Below are 22,331 nucleotides of genomic sequence, written 5' to 3'. Positions count from 1 at the left end.
ATTTTGCAGGCGAGGACCCAAGAGTTCTGGAGCAGGAGGATCTGCCTCTCCATCTAGATATAGGGAGTGCCACGTTAGGTATGTTGCCTTAGTTTGCTCTCTAATCTGTGATAAATGCTTAGTTACTTCTGTATTGTTACAAGGAAACACCATGACCAAGGCAGCTTTTAGAAGAAAGCATTCAATTGAGATTTGCTTCCATTTCAGAGGCCATCTTGGTGGGGAGCATGGCAGCCACAGACAGGCTTGGTGCTGGAGCAGTAGCTGAGAGGGTCCATCTGATCCTTACTTTGGAGGCGAAGAGAGAGACTGGGCCTGGTACGGGCTTTTGAAATCTCAACACCCCCCCCCCACACACACACACACACACTCCTGGTGACACACCTCCTCCAAAGGAGACCACGCCTCCTAATTTTTCTCAAACAGTTCACCAACTGGGAACTAAACGTTCAAATATATGAGCCTATGGGAGTGGGGGTGGGGTGGGGGACATTCTCATTCAAATTAGCACATACTCCATGGTCAAGAGCGACATGGGAAAGCAAAGGTTTAACTTAGTTTATACTTTACAGCCCAACATCACGGGAAGACAGGCCTCAAGCAGTAGCCTGGAGGCAGGAACTGACACAGAGGCTGTGGAGGAATGCTGCTTACTGGCTTGCTCCCCGTGGCTTTCCTCAGCCTGCTTTCTTAGACAACCTAAGACCACCTGCCCTGGGGTGACACAACCCACAGTGGCCTGGGCCCTCCCACCACAAGTCATTAAGGAAATACCTCACAGACTCTCCCCCAGGCCAATCTGATGAAAGCATTATCTCAATAAGGGTTCCCTCTTCCAAATGACCCAAGCTTGTGCCAAGCTCACAACAAAGCTAACCAGCACCATGTGTACTGCGATTCAACTAAACAGATCAGGAAACACATCTGTGTGTCAGTGGAGCGGGCTGGCAGGTGGTCTCAAAAACACGGATCTACGTCAGATCTCAGAACCTGTGAAGCTGACTTCAGGGTAAGATCATCTTAGATTGTTTGAACAGAAAGGAAGAATAGGAACCACAGGAAGAATTTCTTCCTAGAGCCTCTAGGGGGCGCTCTGTCCAGTTGATGCCTTGATTTTGGTGGTTTGGGCCCCAGACCTGTGAAAGAATACGTTTTGTTGTAAACTGGGGCTTATGTTTAAGTTTCTAAAATTACATTTCCTAATTGTGGGCATCTGTGTGTTTTGTGCATGGGAGGATGACTGTGCACAAGGGCATGGCAGAGTGGAGCCAATTCTCCCCTTCCATCATGTGGTTCTTGGGGTAAAGAACCCAGGATGTCACAATGGAGACAAGTTCATGTACCCCTGAGCCATTTTACTGGTCTCACGCTTCTTAAAGTCATTTTGGTCATGACCCATTCGTCCCCTACAGATATTTGTGTGACCATGTATACATAAGTATACAAAATGTGCATACAAATAAAATATTTACTGATAATAAATCATAGAAATTTATTTGAAAACAGTTCTTTGATATGCATATAACTTCAACTATTAAAGATAAAGCTATATATATATATATATACATACATACATAGTACATCTTGGCTGAATATTTGTGCTTCAGGATGTAGAGCATCCTCAGCGGTGTTCAGAGTTGATCAATCCTTTGATTTTATGTCAGTGCCGAGAAAACTGTTTTGCATAAATATGTATACAAAATGGTGGTGGTATATGTAGGAACACCATTACAGAAATCATTGAAAATTCTGTCCTAATCCCAAGTCAAGATTAATTTAATACTTTTATTTAAAAAATGAAACTGAAGCCAGGAACTCAAGGAAAGGTTTTTAAAGTTAAACATTCCAATACTATACAACCGAAAGATACATTAATGTGCTACTCACATGCGGAGCAATGTTGTTAGGAAGATAAGAAAAGGCTATTTTCTGTGATTAAAACATTAAAGATCAGGGAACTTTGTACAGACGGTGAAACCACTGCAGTTCCTGCCCTGCAGTAGTCTCGAGTCTGAACACAGACGTTTCAAACAGCATCCACTGGTGTATTGCATGGGGTGATGGCATGTGTAGTACCAGCTGTGGGTACTGTGTGTTCAGAGCTAGGAACAGCCGTGTGAAGTATCATGGGCAAGCTGTCAGAAACACCCCAGAAACACCCCATATTCATTACGCATTTGATTTTTGAATTTTTGGTTGCTGTATATTTAGAAACCCTTTGCTATTGCCAAGATTTTTGTGACCCCCCATTTAGTTACATTGCTCCCATATGTGGTTATAATCCACCCTTTAAGAAACAAGGCTGGCTGGGGGTAGTGATGCCTGCCTTTAATCCCAGCACTCAGGGAGGCAGGTGACTCATTGAATTTGTAGCCAGCCTTGTCTATATAGTGAATTCCAGGCCAGCCTAGAGCTACATGGTGACATATTGTCAAAAAAGAAAAAAAAAAGACAAAGAAAAAGAAAAAATGAAAAACAAACAAACAAACAAAACCAGGAAGAAAAAACTGAGGATCAGAAAGTGTGGGCTTCTTGCTTGGGATCAAAGATGGTAAGGAGACTTGGGCAGGATTTCTCAGCCCAGCAATAGGGATTCCAAGACTCAAACCCTGATCTTGTCTCAAAATCCCCTCTCTTCGTCAAATGTGAGCTAGTGTCAGGAATAGCGTTCAAGTCTTGGTTCAGTTCAGCTGATCAGACAACTGTCTATGGTGAGTGGTGGAAAAACTAAAATCCACAGAGCTTCTCAGTTGTCTTGCACCCGCCCAGAGACCTGGTCAGGAGCCTCCTTAGAGCCTGGAAGAGCATGCTGGCATGGAAACGGAGGCATCTCATCCTCGGCTAACTCTCAGCAGCCATGATACTCGGGTAAATCCTTGGACTTCTCCCTCTTAGAACCAGTACTGAAAAATACGCATTACACCAGCGCCCACATTCCCAGGAGTCACCGAGTGAAAGGAGATCACCACGCCAGTGTATTTTGGGCTTGGCTCATAGTAGGTGCTTACTACCTGCAAAGTGTAGCGGTGGCAGCCCTGCCTTATTACTGGGGAAAAGCTAGGTGCACAGTCTGCTGCTGTTATTGCCACCATTACTGGGGGAAAAGGACACGCTGATTTATCTTTGAAAAGTCCCTTTTCTGTGCTGGCCAAATGCCTGACTCGGAACGACACAGTACTCGGAGGGTGCTGGTAAGTCTGATTTGTGGTAATAATCCTTCATGTGTGAGCTGCGTTTTTCCTTTGCAAAGCACAGTTATATCTCTTATTGTACTTTGTCCCCAAATAACCCTCTGGGGTTGGCCAGACCTGCATACTGGAGACAGAAAGCAGGCAAGATGAGCCCCGGGGTCTTGAGGGAGAGAAAGACCAAGGAAGGATAGAATGTGACTGTCCATCCTAAGTCACCCTAGCGTGCCTCGTGCTGTTTGCGCAACCTTATTTGAGGAATCATTTTGGCAGTCATTGCTTACCAAGTACCTGCTGGGCCAAGAGTATGTTGAGTGCATTGTGTGTGTGTGCGTGTGCATGTGCATGTGCATGTGCGTGTGCGTGTGCGTGTGTGTGTGTGTGTGTGTGTGTGTGCGTATTAACTCATAATGAATCCCTTGGGTTCATACTATACCTTTGACTCATGAAGAGACCCAGTCACCAGAATTTACATTTGTGGCTCAAGGTCCCCCAACTGGTAAGTGAAGTTTAGGATTCTGGTTTGAACCAATGACAAAGCTTCCTCTCTCTCTTCACTTCCCTGGGGAGAAAGGACAGTGAAACTGACAGCGGCGTGTGCAGCAGGAACTGGTGGGGTAGACGAGGGTCTGACTAGTTTCCTGCTGTAACCGGGCTAGATGGAGTCTTTATCTTCATGACTGCTGCTATCATGGCAGCGCTGATGTCTGGGTGTCTGTTTAGCAGCTAACAGGTTTAGTTTTATTGTTTTGTCAAAATACTGCAGAAATCAATATATCTCCATAATTCAGTGTTATACCGAGAGGCATTTTTGTGCCATATATAGCAAAAATTGTATTATACTTCTGAGATGGTGGGTAATGAAGACAGAGCGTTCTGTGTTCAATTCCAGCATTAACGTCTGGTTTGGACAAAGCTTGAAATATGATCTCTGAGCTAAGAGGCTTTAATATTAAGATCTTTAACTATAATTTATGTGACAGAAGATAGGGTTTAGCATAATAAAATGTAATGGGCTCCTCAAATGAAGAGGACGAGAGACAATTGAAAACAAGGTAAAAATGGTAAATTATAAATAACGGTAAATCTACCTTTATGTTGTTACTTCATTTATTTTTGATTTGTTAGATAGGCCTATAATTTCTCATTTTTCTGTGTTTCAGAGCAGGGCATTTCTCAAATGGTGCCTATTTGAAATGAGAGCCCAGTGCCACCAATGGCCAGCCAGCTCCTCTTCAGGGGCTGGGAATGTTTCAGCCCTGATTCTTGCCTGCGTCCCTGCATGCTAAGGCTTGATTCTATGATTGCATTGACCCTTTCTTCTTTAAAAAAAAAAAGTATTTGATTTTTATTTCTAATTGCATGCATGTGTCTGTGTATGGGTCCATGCACATGTGGGTAGATGCCTGTGGAGACCAGAAGAGGGCATCGAATCCCCGGAAACTGGAGTTCCTGAGAGTTTGATCAGCTTGATGTGGGGTGCTGGGAACCGAAGTTGGGTCTTCTGCCAGCGCAATGCATGCTTTTGACTGCTGTGCCACCCCTCCAGACCATGCCTGTCCTCTTGTTCTTTCCCTTTGTGCTTTTGTTTCTGTATTTATGTGTGGCACTATACACTAATCTTATTTATATCTCTGTGTATGTATAGGGCCGGGTGGGTATGTATGCGTGTGGGGTGAATGTGCGCTCACTGTGGCACAGAGGACAACTTGGATGAGTCTCCTCTCTCTTTTTACCACGTAGGACCCAGAACGTGAGCTCAAGTCATCAAGCTTGGCAGCGATCACCCTTACCCACAGAACTAGCTTGTCATCCTGCTTATATTTTTAAGATCACCCTTGTACTCTAAGTGCCAAGATGTCAATTCATACACACATACAGAGTAAATGCTAGAAAATTAACTTCAGAAAAGAAATTTAGACGAAGCATTTTTTTTTACCTAGAGGGGGTCCCCAGGGCTGCTGTTCCTCAATATTTAGTCTGACTTTGAGCTTTCTAGTTGCCACAGGCAGATGTTTGTCCATGTTTCCTTACTCTATTGAAAAATACGGCAATTCTTGAATACAGAATTTTTCTGGAATCTAACTTTGGGATTAACTTGTGAAAATTTTAGTTTTTTGTTGAAAATAATTTTATTAAAAAGTCTCATTTGTATTTTGAAAATTTATTCAACTAAAAATTGGGGAAAGCGTAAGAAGAGATGGTGTAGAAAATCAAGGAAGAGCCTCTGCTTTTTCTTCCCTCCCCCTCCCCATGGCCTCTGTTCCCCACCCTCTTCTTGTCGTTGGAGCAGAGCCAGTTCCTCTACCCTCCTACCCTGGGCTCCACAGAGATGAGTCTAGGCCCTGTGTCAGCAGCACCCTGGGAAATCTGCATTCTGGAGAAAGAAGCCCTTCCTCCCTTGAGGAAAGGTAGGCAGCGAGAGGGGAAGAGTCCACTTCTCACCCATCAAAAGTGACAAGTGTCTTTGGACCCGTTCTGTACCTAGTTTTGAAGTGCTCTCTCAGAAACATGAATGTAGGGAGATTAATTAGCCCTTCTCTTCCTTCCCCTCGCGGGGGGGGGGGGAAGAGTAGAATCTCAGGGGCAGCAGAAAGATGCTGAGGGTTCCATCCTGGCTGTGAAGACCTTCCTGTAGGAAAGCCCTTACAAACCCGTTCTTTCAGTTGTGTTCACCTGCAGGGTGACTGAAGACATCCACACATCTGTCATCTTTGTTCCCAGCTAGTGACTTTGAAATGCAAACCTCAGAGAAGAGGCAGCAGTCTGCCTGCAAAGCCTCCAAACGCTTTCATGGCTGGAACTGTTCCTGCAGGGCCCTTTCCCCTTTCTTCCAGGCTGGGTCTCCAGACTTAGAAGTGGGACTTCATCACAGGAATGGATTTTGTAGGGCAATGGGAAGGGCAGGCAGACAAGCAGCTACTTAGCAGGAGATTGTCTCCTTTTGATACTGCCTCTCCTGGCCTTGGCTTACTTAGGAACTGGGGACGGGGAGGGGGGAGGTAATGGGGGTTGGGGGGATGGGGGGGGCGAATGAGGCAGCTCTGTCAACCTCATCCACCTTCAGCTCCAAGGACAGTGAGCTGACCTTAGTTGGCAGACCTGATTGTGGGGTGCATCCATCTTTGGGCAACTGCCCCTGGAGCCAAGGTCTGACTCCCATATTCACCATTGGAATCTTATCCCAGAAGCACATGGGGAAAGGGATTCTGGGAAAGTAAGCCTGAAGGCTTTGCCTGTGGTCCTGAGGAGTCTGTAGTAGGTAAGACTGGGTACTTGACACTGGTTGAGGATTCAAGACGGCCCTTCACACCTGTTAAGGGAGGGAGGCACCTCCCTGCCCCCAGCTACATTGTTACAACAGCCCCAGAAGCCACCAGGGAAGAGCTGTCCAGAGGAAGTGCCTATGATCAGGCTGTTAATCAGCCAGCCCACCTCTCTTTTTCGCGCTTGTCTTTCCTTCTTGATGTTCTGGTTGCTCTTGGCCTCAGTCACAGCGCTGCTCTCTTAGGGACTCCTGCTCTCCATGAGGTTGGGTAGTCCCATTGCTTGCAGGCTCCCCGCCCCTCCCCTCCTTCTCAGCCTCTATCACACGTGTAATTAAATGCTCATCTGTGTAATTACTTGTTTACAGTTCTGGGTCCCTGCCAGGCTACATTCCATGCAGTCAGAAACGGTGTCTTCCCCCTCACAGCTCCTTGCTCAGAATCTCCCTCAGCGTAGACCCAGGAAGCAGGTCGGTATCCTGTTTGAAAGTGGGTGGGGGTTCAAATTGTAGTTTTCGTTATTGGTAAAGCTAGACTCTGGCTTGGGAAGCTGAACGGACACTAGATGGTGATCCGTGTGGAGCAATGATTCCTTGTTGCTCCCTTGTGGTAGAGTCCTGAGCCACTTACATATTCTGTCTCTCCAGTTGGGGATCTATCCAGGGGGCATTTCAGGAGCACTCACTGTGAGGGACACAGAGAAGGACTGTAGTTCAAAGGCAAGGCCAGGGCTTAGCAGGTAGAACAACACCCCCATGCCCCTCCCCCTATTTTTTGAGTGCCAGAGAGACAACCTGTATTCCGTACACCACACTGACCCAGGCTACATCCCTGACTTCCGGTGGTTGGAGGAACATGCTAGCAAAAACAAAACTGGTGACTTTAGGAATCATCAAACATACCTGGGTACCACTTCTAAACGGCAGATTCGCAACACACCAGGGTTGAGGACATAGAATCAGCAAGTGAAGGTGCAGGACTGTGATGTGGGCAGCACCCCACCCCTGCTTGAGGCACCAGGGTTATGTTTAGAAGGGACTTCTATACTCCTGGAAGAGTCAGGGTGCTGAAACCCTTATTAGCTGGAACCTGCTGTGGACTAGGTGGAATTCTACGGCCCGAGGAGATGCATTCACAGCCCAGTGGTGGAGAGGAACAAGAGCCATGTTACCTGAGTGCGTGTGATTTATGACAAGGTTTCTGGGCTTTGTTGTGGTTTCACGTCCAGAGACTTCAAAAACATTTAGGCAAGTCTAAATGCTTACCTGATGGGAAAGGCTGGTCAGATCACATAAAAGGCGGCAGCCGGATGGCTGCTGGGTCCTGAGGTGAGGAAGATGACCAGGGCCAGCCAGTCAGAAGAGAGACCCAGAGGCCCCAGAATCCTGCATGGAGCTCGGCGCCTCTTCCTTCCCAGTGCCTCGTCAGCAACAGACAGCTCAGCTATACTGCAAGAACTTGGCCTGGTGGTGAGGACCTGTCATCTCAGCCACTGCAAAGTTCAAAGTTCAAAGCCAGCCTGGGAAATTGAGTGTGTGGGTCCCATCTCGAAACAAACGATGACCAGCCCCTCCCACACAAACTGCTGTGCCTGCGAGCTCTGTCACGGGTTCCAACTCCTGCTTCTCTTTCCTTTTTCTCCCTGAAAACAGTGCTCAGGAGATGAAGTCTCGAGACAGAAGTTGGGGTTATACCTGCTGAGCTTACGTTCTTCCTCTGGGACACGGTGGGATTTCCAGTTCTTCCCTTTGAGGAGCTTAGGGGAGAGGAAGGGTCTCCGTCCTGGGCTTTTATTTTCCATCTAATTCTTAAGGAAATCTTGTTCCTCCTATGCCAGATCTTTTGATGCCCGCCTCCTGACTACTGCCTGGCCCTTTTCCTCTTCCTCCTCCCTCCTCAGTTGCGCGTTGAGATTTCAGGGCAGAGCCCAAGATCTACTTTCTCCCATCCTACTGCCCTAATTACTCCTTTTGGACGATTTTGTCCTTGGGATAGGACAAAGGTCAACTGAGCAGCTCCCAGAAAGGAAGCCCTGAACACCGAGCGCCTTCCTCGTAGAAGCACGTAGCTGTTTCTCAGGGCTGAAGGGGATAGCAAAAACCAGGGGTATTTGAATCGTTCACAAGGAGGTGAGGCATTTGCGTATAATACACTCTTACCCACTCATATACTTTAAGCCATTCCTAGATGCCTTATAATAGCTAATACATGGCCAATGCCAAGTAGGCAGTGCTTTCCCGTGGCATTTAGGGGACAGGGACAAGGGAAAACAGCTTGGAGGTACCAGGAGTGGAGAGCTGGCTGCCCACCCCTAGCTCGCTGTCCTTGAAATCCTGAGCCTTCAGGGGTCATTTCCAGCCCATCACTGCCTCCAGCAGTCAAGCTGCTTCTCAGCCATACTTACCTGGCTTTGACCTTTGCCCTAACCATTCTACCTTGATGAATATTGAGCACTGCGCGCATGCGTTCTTGAACGTGCAGGCCCTTTGTCAATGAGCCCTTTGTCAATGATACCTCTGGGTATCTATGAGAGGAGGCTTGCACTCCTGGGGTCTCCCATGAGGACAGCTGACCATGGGGTCACAGGGAAAAAAAAATCTCAGCACGCTGTGTTTCCCACTATCTTTCACAGGCCCCTCTCCCTCAGGGGAGAGGTCAGTACCTGCTTCTCCAGCTTTCCCCAGAACATTTGCTCCCACTAAGACGGCCCTGCCTTCCCTGAGTGAGGGGCCGACATCTTGGAAGGACACTGGAGCAAGCTAACAGGCAGCATCAGAGAAGCTGACGCTCATTTCCATGCTTGGCTCCACTCCTGTTATTTATTCAAAAAACCTGAACAGTTTTTCTGGTAGATCTCTTTATGTGGAAAAGCATATGCAAATAGAATTTAAGATGTTGTGGGTGTCAGTCAGTACACAGCGCCAACGCCTCTTCTTGCTTGTTTGACTTTTTAGGGGTTTTCATGGGGCTGGAGTGTCTGGAAACTGAGGGGAGGGGTCCGGAATTAGGGGGGACAGATCTGTTAGGCTCTGTGACTCTGACCACTTGGTCTCACCTCACATTGTCCACTGTAGCTGACGGTTCCAAGCTGGAAGCTTTGCTTCCTCCTCCTCCTTTCTCATTGCCGTTGTCGTTGTTGCCATCATGATTAATCTTTATTTAAAGCGAGGGAAATGGCTGGAGCCATTTAACTGTGTGCCTTTAACACTGAAGAGCTTGTCATTTCCCCTCACCTTCTCTATCGGTTGCTAAGAGTCAGTGACAGGTTTAGAATTTGATCACAGCACCATCTACTGGGTACTAGACTCCCTGCCTTTCCCAGATACCGAGATTTGCTTTTTTTCTTCTTTTTTCTTTTCCTCTCCTGTGTTTTCTCCTCTCATCTCGCTCTTGCTTTGTCCCAGCGGAAGTTAGCTTGAAAAGTTGCTGGTAATTAATTCATAAAAAGTGAGACGCTTCTAAAAATGACAAAAGCTCACATCCCCCTGCGGTAGGCACTTCCAAAGACAATAGCCAGAGCTTACACGGTACACTTCATATAATTATTTCCTGGGATCAATAATCTCATCAGTAGGCTCAGTGATGGGGACATCATGGTAATGAATGGCTGGTTGAGGCAGCCATCCCCAGTGCTGTCCTCAGCCCTGTCACCTGTGCTACCCAAGGGCACGGTGAGAATCGGGGCTCTGTCTGGCCGAGGGATTAATCATAGTTATCTGTAATTCATATTTGTGTAATTTGCCTTCTATATGCAGCCTGCCCCACATTGATCAACATGGATTTCTTCTAGAACAATGGACCATTCCTGTGATATGGAGCAGAGGGGGAAGGACTGGATTAGTTATGCTCAGGAATTAACAAAACCTGAATCACACCACAGTAGCGCTGGACGCCAAGCTCGGCAGTCTGGGACGGAAGGACAAAATGGCTCCATGCAGTGGTGCTGTGGGCTTCCCTGCTGCTGGTTTGAATACCGGAAGAACAAGAATCCTGGCCATCAGGGCAAGGGTCCCTTCCTGTGACCTTCCCTGCTCAGCTCCATGAGGGTATTTGCTGTGCATTTCCAGAGAGTTGGTTTGGGGCCCAAACTATGAACAAGGCCATGGCCTCCTGGAGATGATGGGCTGGACTCAGATGCAAACATAGTCAGGTCCCTCCTTGAGCCATGACAAAGCCTACGGAGTCTGAATTGTCTTCCCTTGGAGGTGGTGGTGAGCTGCGGAGAAATGCTGTCTTTTAGACAACTAGTCACTTTGCTGGGCCGGTTGACTTGAGCAAGGATGGCACTCACTCTTGACAACAACCTGAAGCCCAGTCTCACCTCCTAGTGTTTGCCTGGGCTGGACCCCCCATGCCTGGATCCTTCTGGCATTTCCTCCTCTGTTGGTCTCCCCTCCTCTAAGCCTTGGTGACCCAGTCCATCTCTAGATGTGTTTTTTTTTTTTTTGGTTGTCTCCTCTACGGCCTCTCCCTTGGGCTCTGCTGGGCTGCATCTCCGTGTCCTGTAGGCCTAGCTTGTAGTGCTCCCCCTTGAGTGGACCATCCACGAACTCGCTGTTGAGTGTGACAAGCCACGGCTGGACTCTAGCTGGAACTGCAGATCCTGCCTTCGTGGGCTGTGCGGTCTAGAACCATGGGGAGGCAGCAGGAATCCCATAGTTCCAGAGACTTATTGGAGCAGGTAGCGCTTAGCCTGGAATCTGTATGGGGGCTGAGATGGGTGGGAGGAAAAATGGGAAGAGTGGGTCAGCAGAAGGAAGAACATTTCAGGAGATCTGACCATGAAGTTGTGGGGAAGGGTGAGTTGAGTTGTGTCTCTCAAAAAAAAAAAAAAAACAAACAAACAAAAAAAAACCTAGCTTGGGGATGGGGGAGATGATTCAAGAGTTAAAGTTCCCGCTGCACAAGAAGAGGCCTGGAGTTTGGATCTCTAGAACCAGGCAAATGCCCAGTGGATGTGGTGGCTTCCCTGTCATTCTAGCATAGGAAGGCAGAGACAGGAGACCCCAGAGCAAGCTGGCTAGGGCTCCTGAAGCCTCAGGTGTTGCCTGGGAACAGAGGAAACACCACCACCTCTCCCTTAGGGCAATGTGATTGCAGCACTATCAGCACAGGGACAGCTCTGCAGGCCTAGAACATTTTCACGCTGTCTTCATAGTACAGGGTTCTTTCAGGGAGGACGGGGAGATTGCGTCATGTCCCCAGCATGACAGTGTGCGGGCCCTAGGAATGGGTCTCCTTACATCTCCTGACACTTGCCCCAACTCTGTGTGTGTGCGAGAATATATGGTGTCTGTGTGTGTGTATATATGTTGTGTGTGTGTGTGTGTGTGTGTGAGAGAGAGAGAGAGAGAGAGAGAGAGAGGAGAGAGAGAGAGAGAGAGAGAGAGAGAGAGAGAGAGAGAGAGAGAAGATGCCTATGTGGTATGTGGTATATGCACATGTATATATATGTACAGGTGTACATACCTAGGCACACATGGAGGCCAGAGCAGAGCATTTGATACATCCTTTGCTTTACTTTCTTTGAGGCAGGATCTCTCCTTGAACTTGAAGCTCATGTTTTTCAGCTAGACCAGCAGGCAGCAAGCCCTAGGGAGTCTCTTTTCTCTCTCTGCCCTCCACATTGCTGGGAGTTACAGGCATGGGACCATGCCTGGCTTGTTACTTTGGATGCTGGGATCCGAACAGTTTGCCATGCTTCTGTAGCAAGTGCTCTTACCCACTGAGCCATCTCTCAAGCCCTCCTGCTCTCCTCCCTCTCTTCTTATGTAAAGAAGAAGATTACCTTGAGATGCCTCCCAAGGGTGTACTACTTGAATTCATAAGCACATACCAGCCAGTTTGGAGCCTTTTGATGATTTTTTTTTGAGGCAGGCTCTCACAATATAACCTGATTATTATGAATCAGGCTAGCTCCACACTCAAATTCACCTTCCTTTGCCTCCCGACTGCTGCAAACGAAGGCATACATCATCATGCCCGGTCTTTGAAAATTCTTCATTGAGGCTTTCTGTTCTTTAGTCACTATCTTATCCTCTCGTAGTATCTGCATCTCGAGTCTTTGTAGGGGTGGAACAGGAAGAGACTCAATGAGATACATCAACTATACCAGAGGAAACAGGCCCCAGTCGGCTGGCTGCCTCAGGATGCTACCAGGAGTAAGCTGGGGAGATCTGAGTGGTTCTGCAGAAGAGGCAGCTGAGCTCCTGGGTGGAGCTTGATAGAAACTGAAGCCTCGTGATGACAGTGGACAGAGAGGGCATGGTGCCTGGTGTCCAGTTAAGGATGAAAGACGACCTGAGAATCTGGGGTCAGTCTTGGAGCAGCAGCAAGTCTTCCCCTTATGGCCTGGAGACAGCTAGGTTCATCAAGTGTTCGCTGTGCAGGCGTTTGGACCTGAGTGTGGTCCTTTAGAACCCAGTGCGAAAGACAAAACAAAAAAACAGCCATGGTGGTGTGCACTTGCGAAAGCATTGGGGACATGAAGAAGTAGGGACGAGTGGTCTCTGTGGCTCATTGGCTAGCCAGCCTAGCCTTTGGTGAGCATCAGGTCAATGACAGACACTGTTTCCAAAAAAACAGGGTGGGCTATATATACATGTATTCTCAACAGTCAAAGAAAAAGAGGCCACAAATTTGCGAGAGAGCAAGGGAGTATGTAGGAGAGGTTGGAGGGAGGAAAGAGGAGGGAAATAATAAAATTTTATTTTCGTTTCAAAAACTAAAAGTATTAACAATAAAAAGACTCAAGTTGGGCAGCACCTGGGGAATGACAACCGAGGCACCTTTTGCACACACTTGCACACACGCATACACACACGAATGCACATGCGCATTCACGTACACTATACCCCTTATGGTTAAGAACAGCCGGTCTTCAAGAAGTTGCCTGGTGGGTTGGGAAGGACTCACATTCTGTCCTGGCTCTGTGATAGCCTGTACTCTGGGATAGCCTGTACTCTGGGATAACCTGTACTCTGGGATAGCCCATACACTGTGATAGCCTGCACTCTGGGATAGCCTGTACGCTGGGATAACCTGTTCTCTGGGATAGCCTGTTTTCTGGGATAGCCTGTACTCTGGGATAACCTGTTCTCTGGGATAGCCTGATAGCCTGTACTCTGGGATAACCTGTACTCTGGGATTGCCTGTACTCTGGGATAGCCTGTACTCTGGGATAGCCCATACACTGTGATAGCCTGTACTCTGGGATAGCCTGTACTGTCTTGGCTTCTCTGTGTCTCCAGCTTCTCCATTTGTAAATGAGGGTTGGGATTAAATGATCAAAGAAGTCATATTAAAAAAATACATGACCTGCACCTTATTCTTAATATAGTTACAGAGCTCAGGCTGTACAGGGAGCCTTTTGAGCTCACAGTCAATGAGGTGCTCCTGGTTGGGGCCCTTAGCTCTTAATTGAAAAGATAATTTTTGACTTTAGAGGTCAAGTTTTTTTAGGTGTGTTTCAAAGGGCAGGCAAAGGAGTTCTGTTGCTCATGATGCCCTTACAGGGTGTCACAACCTGCCCAGTCTGGCTGTCCACCCTCTCTGTCAAAGATACCATTGATTGAACTCAGGCTTCATGCATGCAAGGCAAGAGTATCACCTCTGAGATACACCCCCAAACCTTTGTTTGTTCGTTTGTACACTGACATGGCTGGCCTCTTATTCACTCTGTAGTCTGGGCTAGCCTTGAACTTGTGAGCAGCTGAACTGTTGGAATTGCAGTTTGCGCCACCGGGCTTGGCATTTCTGGCTTTCTGTATTTGTCTTGTTCTGTCCTACAAATCCTTTGGTCGCATTACTCAACTCCTGTCACAAAACATTCTGCTTATCAAACCATCTGTTTTTGTGGTTGTTTGTAAATTCTGGATGCTGGCCCCTGCCTGTATAGCTGGGATAGAACTTCTCCCGTCCTGTGGGCTGTCTGTATGCTCTGGTGATAGTTTCTGCGACAGAAACTTAAACTTCCCAGGATTCCATTTAGGATACTTGGAGTCAGTTCCTGTGCTATTGATGTTTTCTTTAGAAAGTTTTCACTTACCTGTTTTGGTGATCATTGCTTTGTTGGTTTGTTCCTGGTTCCTTTATTCTGCTCCTTTAGTCTGTTTATATGCCAGGATCAGATTGTCTTTATCATTTAAGTTCTGTAGTTTAATTTGAGGTTTGTATTATGATTCCCCCAAGTTGTGTGCTTACTCTTTAGGATGATTTTTTTAATGTGGGACATCCTTCTATATATGTGGTGTTTTTATTGGTTAATAAAAAAGCTGCTTAGATCAATGACTTAACAGAATAAAGCCAGGTGGAAAATCTGAATAGAGATATAGGGAGAGAGTAGGCAGAGTCAGGGAGATGCCGTGTAGCTGCCAAAGGGAAAGGACATGCCGGGAACCTTACCTGGTAGGCCACGGCCTTGTGGAGTACAGATAAATAGAAATGAGTTAATTTAAGATATAAGAGTTAGCCAGGAATATGCCTAAGCTATTGGCCTAACAGTGTTATAATTAATATAGCTTCTATGTGATTATTCAGGTCTGGGCAGCTAGGAAATGGAAGAGCAGTCTCCTACACTTTTTGGTTTTGGCTTTGGTTTTGGGTTTTTTTGTTTGTTTGTTTGTTTTTTATGGGACAGGGTTTCTCTGTAACTTTGGAGCCTGTTCTGGAACTCACTTGGTAGATCAGACTGATCTTGATCTCACATAAATCCATCTGTCTCTGCCTCCTGAGTGCTGGGATTAAAGGCATTTACCACTACCACCTGGTGGATTTTGGCTATTCTTGGCCCTTTGTGATTGCATATTAATTCTAAATGTATGAAATGTGACATTCATTTACAAAGAACTACAGAAATTAAGCCCCAAGGAAATGAAACTTCCAATCAACAAATGGGCTAATGAAATTAGTAGGTTTTTTGCCCCCCAATAATAGGTTTATCTTTCAACACAGTAAGCCAGATCAAGCCAAATTAAAAAAAGCATAACATAGGTTTGTTTTTTGAGCAAAGCAGCCCTGGGTGGGTTCTCCAGTTCCAGAGATGGAAGTTGGAGAAGTCAGGCCCACAAATGAAAGCAGGGAGACTTTATAGTGTGTAGGCAAGGGGTGAGGACGTGTCTGCCACTAGCTGGATTTGTGCTCAAGTGAAAAGCTGAGCACTTATGGCAAGGACTTGGGCAGCTGGCAACTTCAGGAGAAGAAACTGCAGTAGCTGCCATGAATGCAGAATTGGGTTTTTGGGTGCCTTTGCCTTGTTCTGAGACTCTCTGAGCAGGCGAAGTTTGGAGAGAGAGAGAGAGAGAGAGAGAGAGAGAGAGAGAGAGAGAGAGAGAGAGAGGAATGGAACTTTCTAGATCATGCAGCGGTGAAGGTGTTCTGGAGGTTCCAAACAAACAAACAAACAAACAACCATCAACAACCTTCAAAAGAAGAAAAATAAGTAGCCAATAATTATCTCCAGTGTTCAATATCTCTATTTACTGTGGACGTGAAATTGAAAACTACTTGGAGATCCCATCTCACCCCATCAGGATGTGTAGCAGGAAGAAAACAAACGCTGGGTTTTAGAGAGGATGTGGGGAAAGAGGGGTCCTTATTCTCTGCCAGTGGTAGTACAAATTAATAGTGTCACTGTGGAAACCAGTTCAGTGGTTGGTGAACAATGGAATATTATTTAGCTATGAAAAAGTGAAATCATGAACTCTGCAGGAAAAATGGATGGATTCGGAAGTACAATATTGAGTGAGGCAACCCAAATTGAGAGAGAAAAAAATTATCTGCATGTTCTTTCTCATATGTGGATCCTGGCCTATGATATGTGATATCTGAAAAGATGCAAGTGTGGGCAGAATATAACATTTACAAAAGTAACCAAGAGAGGGTTGCTTTAGGTATAAGGAAGGACAGAATGCAGGCAAAAGGACACGTGAGTCATGAAAGAAGATGAAAAGCGACTTTTCTAGTTTCAACTCTGCCACAGAGTTTTCTTTTTTATGTTGTGGTAAGCAAGTGAATAAAAATATATTGATAGTGAAAAGGTAAAACCCTACACAGAGCTCCACGGCTTTTCGGCTCTTCTGCCTGCACAGAAGTTCACTGAGATGCACAGAGTTGTGGACTGGCTAAGTATCTGAGTGGCTGCCTTAAACCAGCTGTGTGATGCTAATAAAAAGTTCATTAGACATCTGTCAGGGTGTAAATCTGAACTGTCCCCTGGGTTTTTGCTTTAAGTGCTTGTTCCTCAATTGGTGGAGCTTTAGGAGGAGGGGCCTCACTGGTAGAGGTAGGTCACTAAGAGTGAGCTTTTGAAAACGGACCCATCTCTCAGGTCCTCTCTCATGCTCCCTGCTTCCTGGTCTGCTATGATCCTGGCTCCATAGCATACTCCCATCCCGTGAACTGAGCTGCTTTGCTGGGCTCACCACCGTGATGGACTGAAACTCTGGGTAATGACAAGGTTTTTTCTCTCATTCCTGTAAGAAATTGTGGTCTCAGCCATGTGAAAGTTGTCCTAAATCTCAGAGGCTTAAGGAAACAATTTTATTTGGCTGGATTTTTTTTTGTTTTGTTTTTTATTTCGAAACAGGGTTTCTCTGTGTAGCCCTGGCTGTCCTGGAACTCACTTTGTAGATCAGGCTGGCTTTGAACTCATAGAGATTTGTCAGCCTCTGCCTCCTGAGTGATGGGATTAAAGGTGTGTGCTACCACACCCAACTGATCATTTTTTTCTCCTGGGTCTTGGTATAGTTTAAGATGGGCTCACATCGGTTATGGCTGTGGATCTGGGACTCTGTTAGGGTTTTTGGCTGGGATCTAAGGATAGTTAGTCTCTGTCCGTTCCGTTTCATCCTCCTGGGACAAGTGAATTAGTTTGGTCATGTTCTGGTGGTGATGGCGCAAAGAGTAAGCCTAGACTGCATAGGAAATTTTAAGCTTTTGGTACTGTGATGACCAACACTAAATGCTGGTCAAAACAAGTCACATGGCTAACCCCCAAATCAAGGACATGGAGGAAAACACTGCTTCAGTGGGAGAAACTGAAAAATTATCAGGCAAAGTGAATGGACACAGAAAGGAGCTGAGAAGAAACTCTGTTTTTACAGATCACATGTGCAGTGGATAGCACCCATCATTTTGTCATTGTACTTCCCTTTTCTAAGTGTCCACTTTGGGTTTTCTCTAACATCTTTCCAGTTGCTTTGATAGATCCCATCCTTAAAACACCAAAATGTCATTGGCTTTAGTGTCCTGGGAACAGCAGTCTGAGGCCGTTCCTGTCCTTGGAGCACATCTTTCTTAGGTTGTAGAGAAGGGTACTGAGTTAAAAAATGATTGCTATGCATCAATAAGCAAGGGTTTCCATTTGTATTATGTCTTGGAGTTTTTGTTTCATTTTGTCTGTTTCGTCTCTTTTGCCATGATAGTTTTAAATATGCACAACACATACATGGTCAAAGTCAGAGTCATATAAAAAGAATATTCATAGACGTCCCATACAGTCTTGTCCCTCTTCCTCATGGCCACTGACTTCCTATAGATGTGCCATCTTGGGGGGGATTGGTTTGTAAGTTTTATGTATTCTTATAAGCCATTTCCACAATTGAATCTGTGTATAGCCTGCACGTATATACACATGCCCTAAACCTACTGTGTGAATATGCCATCGTGTATTCATCCTGAGGGTAATTTGTGGAGGTGCATTATAAGGTCAATTTTAGGGCAACAATGCCTGATTCAGACAGAAACACTAAACTTTGATAAATTTCCAAGTCAAGGTGTTGTGCTATTTTATACTTGGGCAACTAATGCATGGAAATGAATAAAGATTTATTTTTTCCATTCTCCTTCCTTCTTCCATTCCATTCCCTCTTCTTCTCTTTTCTCTCTTCTTCCCTTCCTGTCCTTGTTCAAACCCAGAGTCTCGTGGATGCTACAGACACTGTGTAGGTGTAGAAGCTCTTCCACTGAGCTGCTCCTCAGTTCTTAGGACCCTCCTCATGGGGATGTTTGGGGAGAGGAAATAAAAGTTAGGGCAGCTATCCAGAGGCTCGAAATTCATGGCAGGGAGCTTTCTGCTTCCCAACCCAGTCCAAAATTGACCATAAGCCTCGTGGCATAAAACAAGAAAAATTTATGCTGAGCCCCTCTGGAAGATTCAGTGGGGAATCAGTTCCTTGCCTCTTCCTGCTTCTGGAGGCCTGTGGCTAGTGGCTGCATCACACCTGTCTCTACCCTTCCCTATGTGTCTGTACATAAAATCTCCTGCCTTCCTCATGCAAGAATATCTTTGGTTGCACAAGCCACCTGGTCATCTAGGATGAGCTACACCACCAGACTTTTAGTTCAATCAGCCACATTAGCCACATTCAGGAAAGATTCCTGTTTTTTTTTTTTTTCTTCTAAGGTAACACCTGCAGGTCCCAGGGAGAAGGATATTGGCATGTTTGGGGACATTATTCCATATCTCACAAGCGCTTTCAATATGTAAACTATTTTCATACCTATTTTCTTCTGCAAACTTCAAGCCACTGTGAAGGGGACAGACCCTTGCTCACCTGGTCTTCACTTCTTATAGAGGATGCTGCAATTTTAGAGAGCTAAGAATGTTCCTAGGTCTAGAAGAAACCCTGGGGTCACTCTGTCCCTGGGAAGATGGTTCCAGAGAGAAGTACTCTGTCCCCAGCAAGAGCCTAACCCAGACTCCTGCCATTTGTCATAGCTTTGTGCCGACTCCATCACATTGGGGGCTCTAAAGAGTGCGTTCTGTGTAGTTAGAAAGACTTGCACTTGACCGTGGACTCCAGTATGCACAAGGATATGCACAAGGACTCTTTCCTTCCCCAAGCCTTCATGTTCTCATGTATGACATGGGAGTTGTGGGTTCTTATGTACATCATGTAACCATGTGTTCTCATAAAAAACATAGGAGTTGTATGTTCTCATGTATGACATGGGAAGTTATATGTTCTCATATAACATGAGAATTGTGTGTTCTCATATATGACATGGGAAGTTATATGTTCTCATATAGCATGAGAGTTGTGTGTTCTCATGTATGACATGGGAAGTTATATGCTCTCATATACACATGGGAGTTGTGTATGGACGATTATTTTTCTTTTTGCTGTGACAAAATACCTGACAGAAACAACCTAATGAAGAAAGATGTGGTGTTTGAATGAAAATGGCCCCCATAGGCCCACAGGGGTGGCACTATTAGAAGGCGTGGCCTTGTTGGAGTACGCATGGCTTTGTTGGAGGAAGTGTGTCACTGCGGGTGGCCTTTGAGGCTTCAGATGCTCAAGCCAGACCCAGTGTCACTCTCTCCTCCTGCTGCCTTTGGATCTGGATGTGGAACTCTTGGCTACTTCTCTAGCACAATGCCTCCCTGCCTGCCACCACGCTTCTCACCATGATGATAACAGACTACACCTAGGAACTATATGCAAGCCCACAATTAGGTGTTTTCTTTTCTGAGAGTTGCTGTGGTCATGGTGTCAGTCCATAGAAACCCTAACTAAGACAAGAGGGTTTGTTTTGGTTTCCTGGGTGAAGACACAGTCCGTCTTGGTAGGAACTCATGGCAATGTGATCATTAGTGGTGACTGGTCACATTGCATCTGCAGTCAGGCAGCAGAAGGAAAGGGATGCTGTGGCTCAGGTCACTTTCCCCTCTTTATTCAGCCCGAGACACAAGCCCATGGAATAGTGCAGTCACATTTGGGATGAATCTTCTACCTTTGTCAAAGGAAGCACCTTTATAGGCATTCCTAGAGTCTGTCTTCTAGCAGATTCCAAATCTAATCACATTAACATCACAAAAAGGGTAACCTTGTTCATGTAAAAATCTACCCGAGACTTAAAAAGGAATAAATGTCTCATTTCTTCATATTTTTACACCAAATTTCACTTAGTTGCCGCTTGCCCAGCTGGTAGGAATTCCCCTGCAGTTGCTGTGGGCCACCCCTTTCTTCCTGGTGATCGTCATCAGATCAACAAAGGCAGATAGACATGGGACAGCTCTCATCACTACCAGAAAACATTGTCTAGATCTCTGCAGCCTATTGAAAAGTGTTCAAATGTCCATGGTCTTTCTGTGTCTAGGCCATAGAGTCTCAATCATGCAGTCTCCTCAGAACCCAGCAACTCTTTTCTAGACAGTGGGTTCCTGTGTCAGCCTCTCATAGGACTCACCAAAGTGCTTCTTATCCCAGTCCAGATGGATCCATGGTCCTTTGTTCCCTGTCTTGAGGGAGGGGCAACCTGGAGAAGTGTCCTCAGGTCTGTTAAAACAAGGTGTGTCTAGGGGTCATTCTCAAGGTCCTGATGAGCCTTATTCTGTTTTAGAGATTAAAACTCGAACCTATTAGTCTGCAACAACAAGCATGGGAAAGCCATGCCTTATCAATGAGACCTTGGTCCCAATGAGAGACCCTGTCTCAAAAAAAAAAAAAAAAAAGAAAGAAAGAAAGAAAGAAAATGGTGGGGGAGTCTTTAGAGACAGCTCAGTGACTAAGCATACACTGCTTTTGCAGAGGATGCAGGCTGTAACTCCAGATCCAGGAGATCTGACACCCTTTTCTGGCCTCCTCAGGCACCTGCACCCACACATACATATTCCACTCCAACACATACATAATTAAAAAGAAAATAAATCTTTAAAAATTCCATTGAGGATTATAAATGAAACAAACAGGCTGTGGTGACCAGCCTGGACTCTGATGGTTAAGTTGAACAGCTGCCAACAGTTCAGAGAGTTCAGAGAGATGGTAGCTGCTTGCTGTTCCATTGTCCAAGGAAGGCATCCTGCCTCCTGCCTACGATGAAAGCATGCCTCTGGACTGTAGATGGAAGTTTCTGTCCTGCCTGGTCCTGCAGCCATTCAGTCCCAAATAAACACACAGACACTTGTATTAATTACAAACTGTTTGACCTATTAGCTCAGGCTTATTATTAACTAGCTCTTACCACTTAAATTAACCCATAATTCTTGTCTATGCTTAGCCACGTGGCTTGGTACTTTTTCTCAGAAAGATATTCTCTTGCTTCCTCTGTGTCTGGCTGGTGACTGCATCTCTGCCTTTTCTCTTCTCAGAATTCTCCTAGTCTGGTCACCCTGCGTATGCTTCCTGTCTGACTACTGACTAATCAGCATTTTATTAAACCAATATGAGTGACAAATCTTTGCAGTGTACAAGAGCATTATTCCACAGCACTGGTCTGCATTTGTTTATTTATTTATTGCATGTAGATGTTGTTAGAATTGTTGTGTGGCTTCCCTGTCCAACTCTATCAGTTTTGACACCAAGGAGAGTAGAACTAATTCTCCCTACCCTAGACACAGAGCAAGGCTGTCCAAACTCTGCAAAATGCACACAGTGAGACAAAGGCTATGATGTAACAGGAAATCCAGAGAAGGATGCACGGTGTACTGGGCGAGGCAAAACACCTCTGTTGTATTCACGCACTTTTGCCAGCCAGGAGCCCGCAGTTTCAGGAACTACTTTCATTTAACAAAGAGGTTATTTTAAGCTGGTATCTAACCCGCGTGCCTCCAGCACACGGTTCGGTGAACTACCCTTCGACAGGAGGATATAGACTGGTTCTTTCTTCCCGAGTGAATCACAGCAAGCTTCCATCCCCGGTTTATTATGCTTTCTGTATCTCTGCTCATTTCTCACCAGAGTTGCACTAAGTATTGATATTGATTTCTTGTAAATGGGCCTGAAATAGATGGCCCACAGTTTTTTTGTTATTGTTTGGTGGCACTTGTGTGTAATTTATTATGGCTGCAGTGGAAGCTGCCCTTTGCTGCCATGGCGTAAATTAAATGCGTCACACTCTGGCCTCTGCTGGTCAGCAGTGTTTCTCACTTGAT

This window comes from Myodes glareolus, chromosome 7, assembly GCF_982192425.1.
Source record: "Myodes glareolus chromosome 7, mMyoGla1.1, whole genome shotgun sequence".
Lineage (NCBI taxonomy): Eukaryota > Metazoa > Chordata > Mammalia > Rodentia > Cricetidae > Myodes > Myodes glareolus.
The sequence above is the reverse complement of the archived record's forward strand: the minus strand, read 5'-3'. Positions refer to the sequence as shown.